Source organism: Vicugna pacos, chromosome 1 (genome assembly GCF_048564905.1).
Source record: "Vicugna pacos chromosome 1, VicPac4, whole genome shotgun sequence".
Classification (NCBI taxonomy): Eukaryota; Metazoa; Chordata; class Mammalia; order Artiodactyla; family Camelidae; genus Vicugna; species Vicugna pacos.
The window spans coordinates 83,815,842-83,830,293 of NC_132987.1; the positions used below are offsets into that span (position 1 = coordinate 83,815,842).

At 39.9% G+C, this 14,452-nt stretch overlaps 1 pseudogene; it reads right to left on the bottom strand.

Annotated features, from left to right (window-relative positions):
• Nucleotides 1-2,335: 2,335 nt before the first annotated feature.
• On the bottom strand, nt 2,336-3,221 carry LOC116277684 (mitochondrial fission regulator 1-like pseudogene; annotated as a pseudogene).
• Nucleotides 3,222-14,452: the final 11,231 nt, after the last annotated feature.

Genomic DNA, 14,452 nt, shown 5'->3' on the forward strand with positions numbered 1-14,452 from the left:
GCAGCCACGTTTATATGCTCCAGTTGGCAATACCAGCAGAGCTTGGCCTTCCTTCTGTCCCTTCCAGGGCACTAAACATGTGAGTAAGGCCATCTGAGACTCTACAGGTGAGCCAATCTACAAGGTGAATAAGCCACAAGAGATAAAAATCTCCTGGCTGAGACTGGTAAAACTGTGAGATAAAATAAAATGTATGCTATTTTAAGCCACTGCATTTTGATGTGGCTTATTATGCAGCATCAGATAACTGGAGCATGCCCCTCTTTATTTGTGATATTTCTACAATAAAAATTTAAAAACTGAATGTAAAGGACACGCTGGGAAGTTATTTGCCAAAAGTGACAAAATCTTAGTATCCTTCCTATAGAAAGAGCTCTTGCAAATCATCAAGAAAGAAATACTAACACCATATTTAAAAATGAGCAATCAAATGAACATAAAATTCACAAAAGAAAAATAAAAAGGCTAAAAAAGATGTAAAAAACTGTTCAACCTCTTTAGTAAGTAATGGAAATGTGAATTAAACAATGGAATTAAAAATTTGGTTATCAAATTGGCAAAGGTGAAAATATAATATTAAATGTCAGTTTGGGTAAAGTGGGAGTATAAACTGCACAACCCTTCCAGAAAATAAATTAATATTACATGTCCAGAGTTTAAAAAATACCCTATTCTCTGACACTGCTAGGAATCTAAGAATTCAGTTAAGTAATCAGAAATGAGATAAAATTATATATAAAATGTTTATCACAGTTCTAGTTATAGGAGCAAAAGTACAGAAATGAGCTAATGTCAATCAATACAGTTAAATAAATTATGTATTTTATATTATAGAATATCAGTTTATTCTTTAGAATTAAAATTTAAAGGTATGTTATTTGTTAATTCTGACCTGGGAATACCATAGTAGAATTGAAAAAACTGATTACATAGACCAGGCTTTGTTTATTTACTTATTTTTATTTGTTTGTGGGGATTTTTTGGTTTCTCTGGTGGGGGCGAGTAATTAAGTTTATTTATTTATTTTAATGGAGGTACTGGGGATTGAACCCAGGACCTTATGCATGCTAAGTATGTGCTCTGCCACTGAGCTATATCCTCCCCCTAGACCAGGCTTTGAATCTTGGATTTGCCATTTACTTCTGCTGGAAATTTGGAAATTTGATTTATCTCTGAGTTTTCATGTAAGAAAAATGGGCTAAGTAACTACTCCACTGGATGTAGTAATAAATAAATAAAATTATGTATACAAAAATAAGCATAACAGTTCCTCAGTAAGTGTTGTCTCTTTTCTTATAATCCAAGAACACCATCTAAGCTCCACATCCAAATTCAAATTCCTTTCTAAATTCACTAAAAGTTCTTCCCTTCTGGCTCCCTCTATGTACCCCTTTCCTCCCTGGTCCAGTCTCTACACCATAGTCAGAGAAATCTTAAAAACGAAAATAAAAATAAATGAATCAAATTTTCTTAAAAAAAAAACCCTCTCTAAATTGTTCTTTTAATGTCAGGTAGTGGTTCAACCCAAAAAGGGACCTAAGGGCACCTGAGCCATGCAAACCTTGGCCCCACACAAAGGAGCAGCCAAGGGCCTGGAAGAAGGATGCTACTCTCTTTCTGCTCCCCATTCCTCTTTCCTACTGGGCTTAAACTCAAGTCCATATAAGAGAAAGAGTTTTCAATCAGTGGAACCAGGGCCTTGGAGGGTAGATTTGCTTGTACTGTATTATACAATATATTTAAGAAAAAACCAGCCCAGGCCTCCCAGCAGCAGCTCAAGTATCAGCATGACGGATAGATGTAGGTGTTGGACAGAGAAGGCGGGGAGAAGGTGGTTGCTGGGGACTGGTGTCAGTTCACGATAGAGCAGTGTAAGATTTTTCCCTGCCCTGTGAACACCTACATAGACATAGTTCCCTCCTCTCAGCCCTGCTGTTGCAAGGAAGTGGCTGAGAGTGAGTGACAGCTGGGCACAAAGTGTTGGGTGAGACCAATCATGGGGTCTAATGCAGTGAAGTCAGTCATTCATTTAGGACCTACTTTCATACAGGGGCGAGGAATACCCAGCAACTTCTGTCTTACCATTTCAACGGGGACATTCTAATCTACACGATTACCCGTAAGGTGTCTCAGCTCAAAACAGCCCTTAGTTTCTGCTATGGTTTGAAATATAGCAAACCTATAATCCAGCTCTTCTTGTTTAGTCCAAGCTCTAGCTTTCGGCAAGAGTGTTACAGAAGATTTCGAACCGACAGGCAGAAACATCTGTGGTGCGGAAGGCAGCTACTGAAGGAATTCCAGGAGCATGAGACTGAGCTTGCAGAGCTGTGTGCTATCAGTTTAATTTTCTATGGATAACTTCTTTCTTCAGAGCGAACTTCCTCTTTAGGACCTTAGAGATTTGGCCAGCAGGGTCTTCCTCCTTCTATAAACTCCGGTTCGGATCTTGGCTCTGCTGCTTCTGGTGAAAGTCCTTTAGGATACCCATCATATCTACAAAGCTGCTGGCCTGGGACAGAGATGAAGACATCCTATTCAGATGCTAGCAGCACGTAGCTCTGTGTTCTGGTTTGCAACATCAGGGCTGGCAGAACAAAGCAGAGGGAGGAACCTCTTCCTGGGTCTCCTGGGTGATGTCACTAATGACGAGAGATGTCTTAGAGCAGAATGAGGATCCAAAAAAAAGGTAAGGAAAAAGAGGCATTTGAACTTCCTGGAAATAAGAAATCTGGCGTTAGTGAATCCGGAACTGCACGGCTGCCACTATTTTCTCAACGTAGCTGCGCGCGCAGCTGCCTCAGCGTATCCTACGTCTCCCCCGCGGAGCGGCTTAGGGCTGGCGGCCGGTTTCCTCAGGCCGGGGCCCTCTTCTGGGACCCGTGTAGGTTGGGCACTGAGGCCTCGCGCTGCACTCCAGTCAGGGGGCTGGCTTCCAGGTGCCTCAGCGGGCGAGTCCTGCTTCCGACCAGGTCCTAGGACATACGGCTCCTCTTCATCTGCAGCGACCCGGGCAACGTCGGCCAGAGCTGGGACGGGGCACAGTTCTCAGACACAGGTCACAGGCAGGTCTCAAAGGACGCCTGGGGACACGGCTTCAGCCGCAGGTTGGTACCGGTTCTTCTCACCACCCTTGGAGCAGCCCCCTGCGGCTTGTTTTGCCAGATTGGGATGGTCGCACGGGATTCTATGCCCCCTGTTTCAACCGGTGCCTGCTCTTGAAGGACAAGGCACCCGCAGGGTAGCTCCAGGGGCTCGGGGAGGCAGGAGGCGTGTCTCCTTCGTATCAGGCCATCTTCAGGGACACCAGACTTCTCTTCTTCAGACGCCAGCCCGGCCGGACTCACTCCCCTCACCGCCCCTCCTACCCGAGCTGGCCGCCCAGTGTCAGCTGCCCTGACTTACGCTCCAGATTTTCTTGTTTACAACTCTTCAGTGGTTCCAGTTGCCTTAAAAATGTATCTACTCTTGCTCCAGTCTCCACGCAGCAGATGGGGGTGAACTTTGGAAAGGTAAGTCAGATCATGTCATTCACCTGCTTAACACCTCAGCTATCGCACCCAGTAGCTCCCCATAGCACTTGGAACCGACCTAAACTTCTTTTCTGGCTTCCATGCCTCATATAATCCTTACTTTGCCTACCTCCTGGTTTTGCCCCCCTCCCCCTTGGCTTTTATTCCCCAGCCACACTGGCCTTCTCCTTAGGGAAAACATCGTGCTGCTCCCCACTTTCAGGCCTTTGTTGTTCCTGTGCCTGGAAGGCTTTTTCTCCAGGACCCTGAATGGCTGGGCCCTTCACCGTTTAAATCTCAATTTACGTAGCACTTCCACAGAGAGGTAGGTCTTTCCTAACCATCTAATCTGAAGCCACTCATATTCATGTATCTCTAATCTAATTCTCTTTCATCGCACAGTAGCATTTATATATTCCCTACTTCCTCATACATTTCATTCATTCATACTCGGCCTCAGCACCTAACCCTTCCTCTCTCCCCACTCCTCCTTGAGAGCAGGGAACTTGTTTTGTTCATTGTAACATCTGCTGCAAGGCATATGGTAGGTGTTCCATAAATATTTGCTGGATGCCTTGCACATACTTTTTGTACTTTTGATTCACAGAATTTAACAGTGCAAAAGAGACAGCATTTGACACCATTAAAAAAAAAAACCCTCAGACATTGTAAATTTTATGGGCATTTTTAAAAGCTTTGATGGTTTTAATTAAAATACATTGTTTACATTTTGAGGAAAAAAACACAGCAAACAAAATCACAACAATGTAAAATTATTTCAGGAGTGTGATGAGAGCTCCCATGTCAAATAAGGTACTTTTAAAACTATACCACAACTCAACAGGCTCCTTGCTCTGAACTGAAGAATGTACACTTCCCACCGATATTTTTATTGCTGCTGAACATGTGATTTATTTACTGGATAAGGAACACATTTAGTGAAAGACTCCTCTTTCAGCACTGACTGTGTTGAAAACAGGGTTTCATTTTTTTGTGGCTGGTTTAATATAAACCTCTGGAACGAGGAGATATCTTAATTGCGCCACTGAGTGGATGAGAGTTAAAGCTGTTTCTCTTGGTGTCATTGACTCTGGAATTGCAGGAACCTTAGTGGTTGAATCTCAATGGCCAGCTATGATCACAGGATTCTACAGTAGTGAGATCTATTTCTCTAAAATTCATGAGAAAAATCTGAATTGCTATTTATAGATAGGCCACATGATTTCAGAAATGATATAACATTCAGACACTTGGGCACACGTTTTGGCATGTGTTTCCACATAGCCTATCCCCACCAGTTTTGAATTTCCCCCACAGAGCAGTCAGGCCACATTCTTATGGTTCTTGAAGGGAAAGAAGTACATGTTTATTAAACATGTACTCCTTTGGGCCAGTCTACTTGCTAACTGTATTGTCTGTATAGTCTCATTTAGTCCTTACACGACTGTGCAGCAAATGAGTCAAGGCCATGAGAAGACGGACGCTGTTCTCTCACACAATATTGAGGAAGATCAGTGAAGCAGGAATCAGCAAAACAAAGGGACTGCCTGTTCTTATCTCACTGACATTTTCCCAGTGTGTAGTTTCAAGTTTCTCAAGGGACACTCTATTTTACTGATTCATGGCAATTGTCTGGAGCATGGAAAATGTTCACTGATTTAAAAGTGTTGTTAAATTGGGCGCAAGATTTCCATAGGAACTGTACATTTAAGTTGTTTAGAAATGCCAGCACTTTAGAAAAAGACCATTAGGTGAGGTACCTTGAGGTTCCTGGAAGCTATTCTTACAGTCTCATGGAGTAGTACATCTGATTTGGTTTTGTTAGTAATGTTTGGAGAGCTGGAGGAAGGGGTGGGAGGGTCATTTCCCTTTCTCCACCCATCCGAAGGAACTCTATCCTCCAGCTGATTTTTACAAAAATTTAGGGTTGTACCGTCTCAGATAAAACTAGGATTGGGAAATTCCATACCTACTGAATCAGGGTCAGTTCTGAATTAACAACTAAATCCTAGTCAATTAGGAGAGAGGGAAAAAAAATCTCCTATAGTTGTCCTTAGCCACCATTGAAGATCTGGATTGTGGATTGGCCTTCTTTTAAATACATTACAGTCAGGCATTCATTTTCCTTTATAAAACCTACATTACGGTCACACAGTTCGAAAGTATACATGATCTGGTAGAAAAAAGGACTGAAAAGATCTAAAGATCTAAAGATCTAAAGTATGTCTGAAATTCCTACTGGTTTGGAATAAGGAAGGAGGAAGTGATATTTATTGAGGATATCTTACATGGCAGGCTCTGTGCTAAGTATATTTTATATATATATTAGATCATGTATTTTACATATGTATTAAATCCTTACCATGATTCTACAGTAAAGTAATTTTCTTATATTTAAGATCATTTAATAAAATTTTAAAAAAATTAAAATAACTCATTACACACACACACATTTTGAAGATAGAGTTTATCTTTTTCTCCCCTCTCTCTCCCCAGCACACAAGCAGCTCATAATTGGTACCTAGAAAATATTTGTTCAGTTAAATGAAATGTCACTTCCTGTGCTTTTCCTCAGGGAAGGGTTTTTATCAGTCATTTTGTCCTTTGACGTAACTTTGAAGCTAGTGAGGGCTGAACAGGCTTTGGAAATTTTTAACCCAACTAAGAAACTTGGATCAACTTGTCTCTGTCCTCTGGGGTTAGTGAGGAAGTCTGGCATAAAGCAAGGTTGGAGGGAGATTGTGCAAGGGTTGGTAGGAAGGGAAAAATATTAGTTCTGGTGAAAATGACTTCTGTTCCTTCTGGGTTGTAAACATAAAGAAATGAAAAATCCAAGAGACTGTAAACTTGATAGTCTTCTGTGGAGTGTCTGAAATCTGACAGATGTTGCTCTGAACTGAGAACACCAGCAAGACTAGGCTTTATACCAGGGAAGGAAGGGTAATAGTGGTGGGAAAGCTCCCAGAGAAATGCAGTCTTACTTTCTGTGCATCTCAGGCCCTGGCTTATTAGATTTTCCAGTTGTTGATTGGACGCTTTTCCATGCTGCTCAATTCCTTATGGTCCCTGACACTCATTATGGCTTTCGTGTGCTGCATAGAGGACCCCGGGATGACTCATTGCCAGCTTTGACCAATCCATGGAGTTGATTGATTGATTGATTGAGCGAGCATCCAGTCATGCCAGGAACCATCACTATCAAACACAATGTGCATGCGCAGTGTTGTGCAAAGCAAATTGAACAGACTGCATTCCTCACCTCCAGGAGCTCACAATAAAAACCAGACAATAGATGTGGTGAACACAATGGGGCAAACAGACACACAGCTGTATAAACAGAGCAGTACAACAAATTAGAGAATTTCAGTATGAACTGTGAGTACAAGTGCTGCTTATGTGCTGGAAATGAGGGGAAATTCTGCAAGTTGCAGAGAACTTGCTGGAGTCTGTGTGAGGGTAAGGAGGGAGAGGGTGATGGTAGTGGTGCAATCATCCTGCTTATTTCAGTTAGAAGGGAAACAAGTGTTTCTTTGGAGTTGGGGGAAAGTTGGTTTTTTTTTTTTCTTCACAAGTATTTACTCTGGAGGCACATGCATTGCTACTGAGGTCTAATTTCTTCTAAGAAATTTGGTTGTAACCGTCAAAAGAATGAAAATAAAAAGTATTAAGCAGGGCATAGCCTGCCAGAGATTTCATAAGCCTTCTTTCCACTGGAAATGAGGCTAAAAAGAAAATAAAAACCAGAATGTATTATAACTGTACATTCCACTTACAACCAACTAACATATGCCAATTGATTTTCCAAGGAAATTATTACTTTGGGTGAGTTTTTTTTTTAATAAAGGGCAACATTTTTTGCCATTGTCTAGTATTTGGTGTCTTTGACATCTGAACATTGTCGAGGACTAATCTTGACTTACAGAGTTCAGCTGAAAGCAAATTCCAGGCAGGTTTCTACCTCAACCACCCTAGGCTGATAGGTATCTCTCTTCCCTTAAATATATCCAGATAGAGAATTTAAAAACTTCCCCAGGAATCATTTCCAGGGTTTATAAAACCCTCACTGCAAATAAGATCTTTCCATCTGACTTAAATTCCTTTGGTTGTAATTTAAATTCATTTCCTCTTCTTTCCTCATTAGTGAGTGTACTACCCCCAATAGCTATTCTGAATACAGCTGTTAAACACACCTCAGGCTTCTTTCTTTCCTGGACACAAAGCACTTCTATTTCAGATGTCATCTATTTATACTTTTCTTTTTTAAAAATTCTGACTTCTGGTCTTTTCTCAAGAGAAGATAATCTTCTAAAATCCCTTAAAATTGTGAATTTCCATAATTGATTTCACAAGATTCATTCTATAAACATTGGCATTTCAAGATATCCCATTTCTCTAGTTCCAATCAAATCTTATTTATTAGATCCTAAAAATCTAAAAGGAAATTGGAATTTATATTTTATACTTTCTTGGAATGGGTGAGATGATAGTCTCAATCTGTTAATAGCCTGTTAATCCAGAGGCAGGAATTTACCTCTAGATGTCACACTGGGGGGAATGTCTTATTTTTCACAACTATAAAGTGAGAAGAAGGACAAAAGAATTTTAAGGCTTTATATACCTTTAATGTTCAACAATTCCATGTCTAAGTTCTCAGTAGTCCTTTGGCCAGAAAGAGCGGGTATTTTCCCTTAACTACCACTATTCTTATGCACAGTGGTCAATGTGTGTCATCCTATCACCGATTTCTCAAACAAGAGACTGTAAACTCTATGAAACTTTTTTTTAAGGTATAGCTTACATATTTTAATGTAAGTCCCCTTGGGTACCTATTTCTGCTTATATGACACATTCATGACAAAAGGTATGGGTTTTTGTGTATGCTTAATCATTTTTCAGTTTATTAATTGCCTGAATGTTTTCTCAAAGCCACTCATATAAAATATGAGTGTTTTCATTAAGTAGCTTTCAATCCACTGGAAAGGACTCTGTAATGCTCCATCTTCTTTATCCACATGGATATGTTTCCCATCTTTCATTCCCTGAGGTCTTTTTATGATGACACATAGGGTTCTCTTTAAAAGGCAATTCCTTTATTTCAAACACTTAAGTAGCATGGAATTTTTTAAAAATTTACATTATTGAAAGAATTTTCAAAAGTAGGGCATTGAAAAAAGTCCATGGCAGAAATATTTTGGGGGTGGATCTCTTTCTCCAAGTGGTTATATATTGAGTGATCAATTTTCACTTCATTTCCTCTTAAACTTCCACTGAACTTTGAATTAAGCATTCAACGGCACATCAGGGTTAGCCACAGCACCTCCCTCACTTAAGAAACCCAGCGCCTGCTGAAATATTCTCATGGATTTTATAAGAAAGGTGGATACTTTCTTCTGCTCTTTCATATTTTCATGCACAAGCCTGGTTTCCCCTTTCCTGACTTGAAAAATGTTCTTTGTCAAACCTCATGACTAATTAAACAAGGACAGTCTGAATTTCATCATACTCCAGATATCCAAATGTGATGAAAGTTGTATAAGCTTGAGCCATGCTGCTGCTTTACCAGGTTGTCACTAATTTATTTTCTGCCTCAAACAACGAATCTACTTGGAGTTTAAGCCATTTCCTTTGCCCACTGTGGGCATCACCAGGCCCCTCTCTCTTCCTTTCAGCCCTGTCCACCTAAGCTGCAGTGAGGCTCTCGTACCACCTGAGCACAAAGCAAGTGCTCTGGACTCAGTGGCTGGCTGACTGGACTGCTTAGCAATCAGCTGGTGTTTCTAGTGGTTCTTGTCATGTTTTTGCCATCTGGCACCATAGAACTCCCATTGCATGTCCGTGAGTAACATTTGCACTTTTGGGCCAGTGGGCGTGCCTCCTGGCTTGGTGTGGGAATTGACTGTGAGCAGGGGATGGCATGCCTATGCTCCCCTCTCTTTAGTGCTACCCCCTAATTCAGAATGGTTCTGAGAGTGCTCTCCGCCACGCCTTCCATCTTTTCTTCCCTTTCTTTTCATCCAGTTCCCCACTCTTCCCCTCCTGCCCCTTGCTTGCCTGTCTTTCTCTTCCCTTATTTCCTCTCGTCACACTGAAACAAAGCAGTGAGGGAAAACTGGGGCTAAGAGCATCACTATGGAACTCTTTCCCCCTATTTGTTTTGGTTCTCTGAAATTCCTCACCATCCTTCTAAGGTCTTGACTTAAATAATCTGCCCCTCTCCCCAGTTTTCATTTCGAAAGCAAAGACTGCCTTTTCTTAGCTCATAGTCCAGTACTCAGTTCTGGGTTTTGAACATAGCCTGTTTTTTTTAATTTTCTTAATACAGTAACCACTAAGGAGCTCATTCTGCAGTGATAAACCAATTCACATATGGCTCAGATCCTAATGGCAAGGGGGTCATTTAAATGGCTTTAGAATGATGACTGGTGGCTTCTTCCATCTCACTAGGTTCTAAGAGTTGTAACATTTGCTTTTAGCTACATTGCCTGGCTCAGAGTGATAGAAAAGATTGAATTTAAGTTTTCTCAAGTAATTATGCCAAATTACGTGACAAATTTATATGAAAGGCTGATTTTTGGTGAATACAATTCCCTTGAAATTTCCTCCTGAAGATCTGCATATCATTATTATCCTTATGTGCTGTTATCACCTTGAATTCCAGAAAGAAAAATTCATGTTAGCTGAGGGACCATCTAGGAAATCCAGAGTAATATAGTATATGTGCATAGTAAAAAATTGGCATTAAGAATATGTTAAATGGAAGATAAACAGGATTCTGGAACTTTTTGTTCCACATCTTGCCACTTATCTCCTTCCCTGAAAATTCTCCACCTGTCATGTAATATTAGAAAATCATATGATATACTCGTTCTGAGGCTGGGTCAGCCATGTACAAAAAGTTAACTTGCCTTTTTTGCTATAACCTTAGCTCAGAGAGATTGGTACATATGGTATTGGGGAGAGAGCCAAGTGAGACGTTCTACGGCAAAGTAACAGATCCCATTGGATCTACTCTTGATAAGAATTGTCTGCCCTCAGACTTTTGGTTCAGGAGATTCAAGATAGCTTTGGTCTTGGAGACCACTGCCACAGAGATGGTCAAAAATAGGCCTGGATCTGAAAACCATAAGTGATTATAATTCGAGCAACGTGGGCTCACAGATGTGTAAATAGGCAAATGAACACCAAAGGCAATGTAGCTAAAAGCAAATGTTACAACTCTTAGAACCTAGTGAGATGGAAGAAGCCACCAGTCATCATTCTAAAGCCATTTAAATGACCTCCTTGCCATTAGGATCGTTCACATCGCTGGTACTGCACTTAGAGCACTATTGACCTCTGAGGCTCCCTCTCTCCCCCTCTCACTTCATCTGTGCTAAACTACACATAGTAAAAGGAAGTGCCCGCAACCTCTCGCCTGCCAGATTTGCCATATTCAGTGACTTCTAATTTGCAGGTTAACAGATCCTTCATAGCTCAGTCTGAATGTCATTTTGTCCAGAAAGACTTGTTTCCTTGAGTTTCCCAAATGCACTGTACTGTCTTATCAGAGTGGTCACCCTGTATAAGAATTGCCTGTTGGCTTCTCTGCTTTTCCTGAATGGCCCCCCTCCCTCTGCACCAGACCTGAAGGTTGGGACGTTGTCTTGCTCACTGTTACATTCTGGGTGCCTGACACATTGTAAGGCTGTGCTGAGGAGTTAGTGAAACCACTCATTCATTCAACAGTCATTTATTCCATGCCTATGTGGGCTAGGAACTCCTCTTGGTGTTTGAAGCATATTGGTGAATATACTCACAAATTTTTACAAAATTTGTATCTGCTAAAGTATATATAAACTATTCAGCACAGTTCCTGACTTATTATAAGAACTTAATAATGATAATACTAGCAATGATAAATAGCTAACATTGAGTGAATGCTTACAATGGGCTGCATATTTACAGTTTTTTCATGCAGTATCTCATTGTAATCCTTACAATAAATCTCTGAGTTAGTTCTATTATTTTTCCTACTTACTAGGTGTGGAAAGTAAGGCAGAGAAATGTTAAGCAACTTGCCCACACAGTTACCAAGTTATGAACCCAGAATTCAAACCTGGATGGACTTTTGAATCTGGACTCTTAACTTTTTTCTAAAACATTTTTTAAGATTGAAGTATAGTTGATTTATAATGTATTAATTTCTGGTGTACAGCATAGTGATTCAGTTATATATATATATGTATATATTTTTCATTACAGTTTACTACAAACTGTTGAATATAGTTCCCTATGCTATAGGGACCTTGTAGGTAGGACATTGTTGTTTGGATTCTTAACTTTTTAGTTATGTTTATTTAATACTTCATATTTTGTCATTGTGATCATTTTTGCTATTGTCATGGTGCACTTAATAAATACATGCTAAAGGAAAAGAAGCTAGGATAAGAAAGTTTTTCCTAAGACATGCCCATGTCACTTCATGCTTATATGGAAGCTGAAGCATTCTGGTACAAGTAAGTATGCAGTTGATTTTTTTAAACTAATTTTGGCTCGTAGAGTTTCGTCTTTCATCACATGAATTCAATAAAACTTTTCTTACCCTAGAAAAAAAGATTCACTTCTAAGAGCAGACTTACTGCCAGAAATTGATGCTGCAGAAGTGAAGACCTAATTTAAAAACAGCTATCAGCCACCTGGGACGTCTCAAGTGGATTTTCTCTACATTTCAAAGAAAAGATTGTAGGATGGGACTAGAAGCAGCCTGTCTGCCATCCTTTCCTGCCCTCCCCAATTAGTTCTAGTTAGTTCAAAACGTCAGTCAAACTGACGTTAAGTTTTTGTATTAGCTTTGTGGAGTCTCAAGTTAATCGAGAATGGTTAAAGAAACAAGACAACGCTCTCTTTTCCACCTCACTGCCCAGTCAACTGAGTGTGAACTGAATACCTGCTCTGAGTGTCTCCATCACACCGTTCTGCTCCACTGTGATTTGAAAGCCTAAAGCCATGGTGCTTGTCTTCAAGGGGCCATAAATCTAATTGGGAAGATGAAATGTACATAAGAAATAATGGGGAGAACACCATACCAGTAATAAGTGTGTTCTCTGCTTGTGGACTAGCCTTGTGGGCTGTGGGAGTTCAGAAGAAAGGAATATTCATGAGGTCAGACAAGTGAGGGAAGATAGAACACTAGGTCTTGCAGAGTGAATAGGAGTTGCATAAATATAAAGGAGAGGGAGATCATTTTGCATATGGGGAAGATTTGTCAGTGGAATAAACATTTGTGGGATCATAAATAGACTGGTCTGGCTAGAAGAGAAGAAACATTTTGGAGATTGAAACAATATGTATCCATGTAGTGAAGGGTATCCTTGAATAATACATAGAGCAATAATCAAATATTTAGAGCTAGGTGAGCTTATAGAGAATATTTGTATTGGGCGATTCCATCCACAAAAAATGATCTATCCCAAATTTATCACTGGTAATACTGGGCAAGCCAAGCTCTCTGAAAGACTGCTATTAGTTAAAAAGTATCAGAGATGGTTATCTCTGGAGTAGAAGAGGTTTTAGGTTATAAACCTAATTGGGACTTGGCCCTCTTCTGATGTCAGCTCATCATTAAGTTGCATGACCTTGTGAAAGCCACTTGTTTTAGTTAGGACTCAGTTTTCACATCTGTAAATAATAGTTTGACCGTATGATTTCCAATGATACTTTAAGCTGTAAGACTTGTGACTTTATGATTTAAAAAGAAATTTTTTTATTATTGAAATATAGTCAGTTTACAATGTGTTAATTTCTGGTGTACAGCATAGTGATTCAGTCACACATTTATATATATGTGTGTGCGTGTGTGTGTGTATATGTACACTTTTTCATTATAGGCTACTACAAGGTTCTGAATATAGTTCCGTGTGTTATACGGTAAGACCTTGCTGTTTATCTATTTTATACATAGTAATTTTTGCATCCACATGATCTTTTATGATGAATAAACTAGGGTGGACTTTTCAGACTAAACTCAACTAACAGCCTGAATGTCTCTGAAATGGATTGTTTTAAGAGGTATGTTGGATGTGTCATGCCTTTGTGTGGCCATGAACAGTCCAGTCATGAGATCAAAGATTTTAAGGCTGAAATAACTCTTGCCAGGGATAGGCTGAAATGGAAAATAGTGTTCAGTCAGTTCCTTCCCACCTTTATATAAGTGGAGTGATGGTAATGAATAATATATGCTATTTACTGAATGCTTATTTTGTGCCAAGAACATTACATGATACATGTATCATTTATATAATAGCACTTCATGTAAATAGTATCTTCTGTTTATTATGCAAAACAGAGATTTGATGGCCTTCCCAGAATTACCTGACTTACCAGTAGCAATACTGAGATTCAGTTCCAGGGCTGTCCACACAGAAATCTGTGCATTTTTTACTAGTAATCTTTCCTCGTTCAGTGAAGGATTCAGGGGCATACACTGGCATACATTACTAAAACCCAACATAGGTCCTGGTTCCATATATAGCTGGGAAAAGTTGGAGCGCATAGGAAAGTTGAAAGAATCAGGCCCCTTAGAAATAATTAGGATTTTGAATTCCCTATTATGTTTAGGCCAGAGAGTCAAATACCATGGATGGAATTTAAAAGGGACTGAACAATCTTATGACTAATAATAGCATTTGTAGTCATGAGGATTGAGACAAAAAAGAAGCAAACAATAAGCTTTAAGGTCAAACATTCAGCACCAAGGGGTTAGCAAAACACTTTTTTTCCTAAGTTCAAATGTCAAGCAAAGAAACGCTGAGCACTGACTGCATCGTGACTTGTGCCATTGAGAGGGCTTCTGGTGGGGGGAGGTGAATCATCTGGTGTGACAGAAAGGCCACCTACTTACTACATTTTCTGTCTGGGTTTCTATTTTTTCTAGCATTGTTGACAAGATATGCTGATTGAAATGC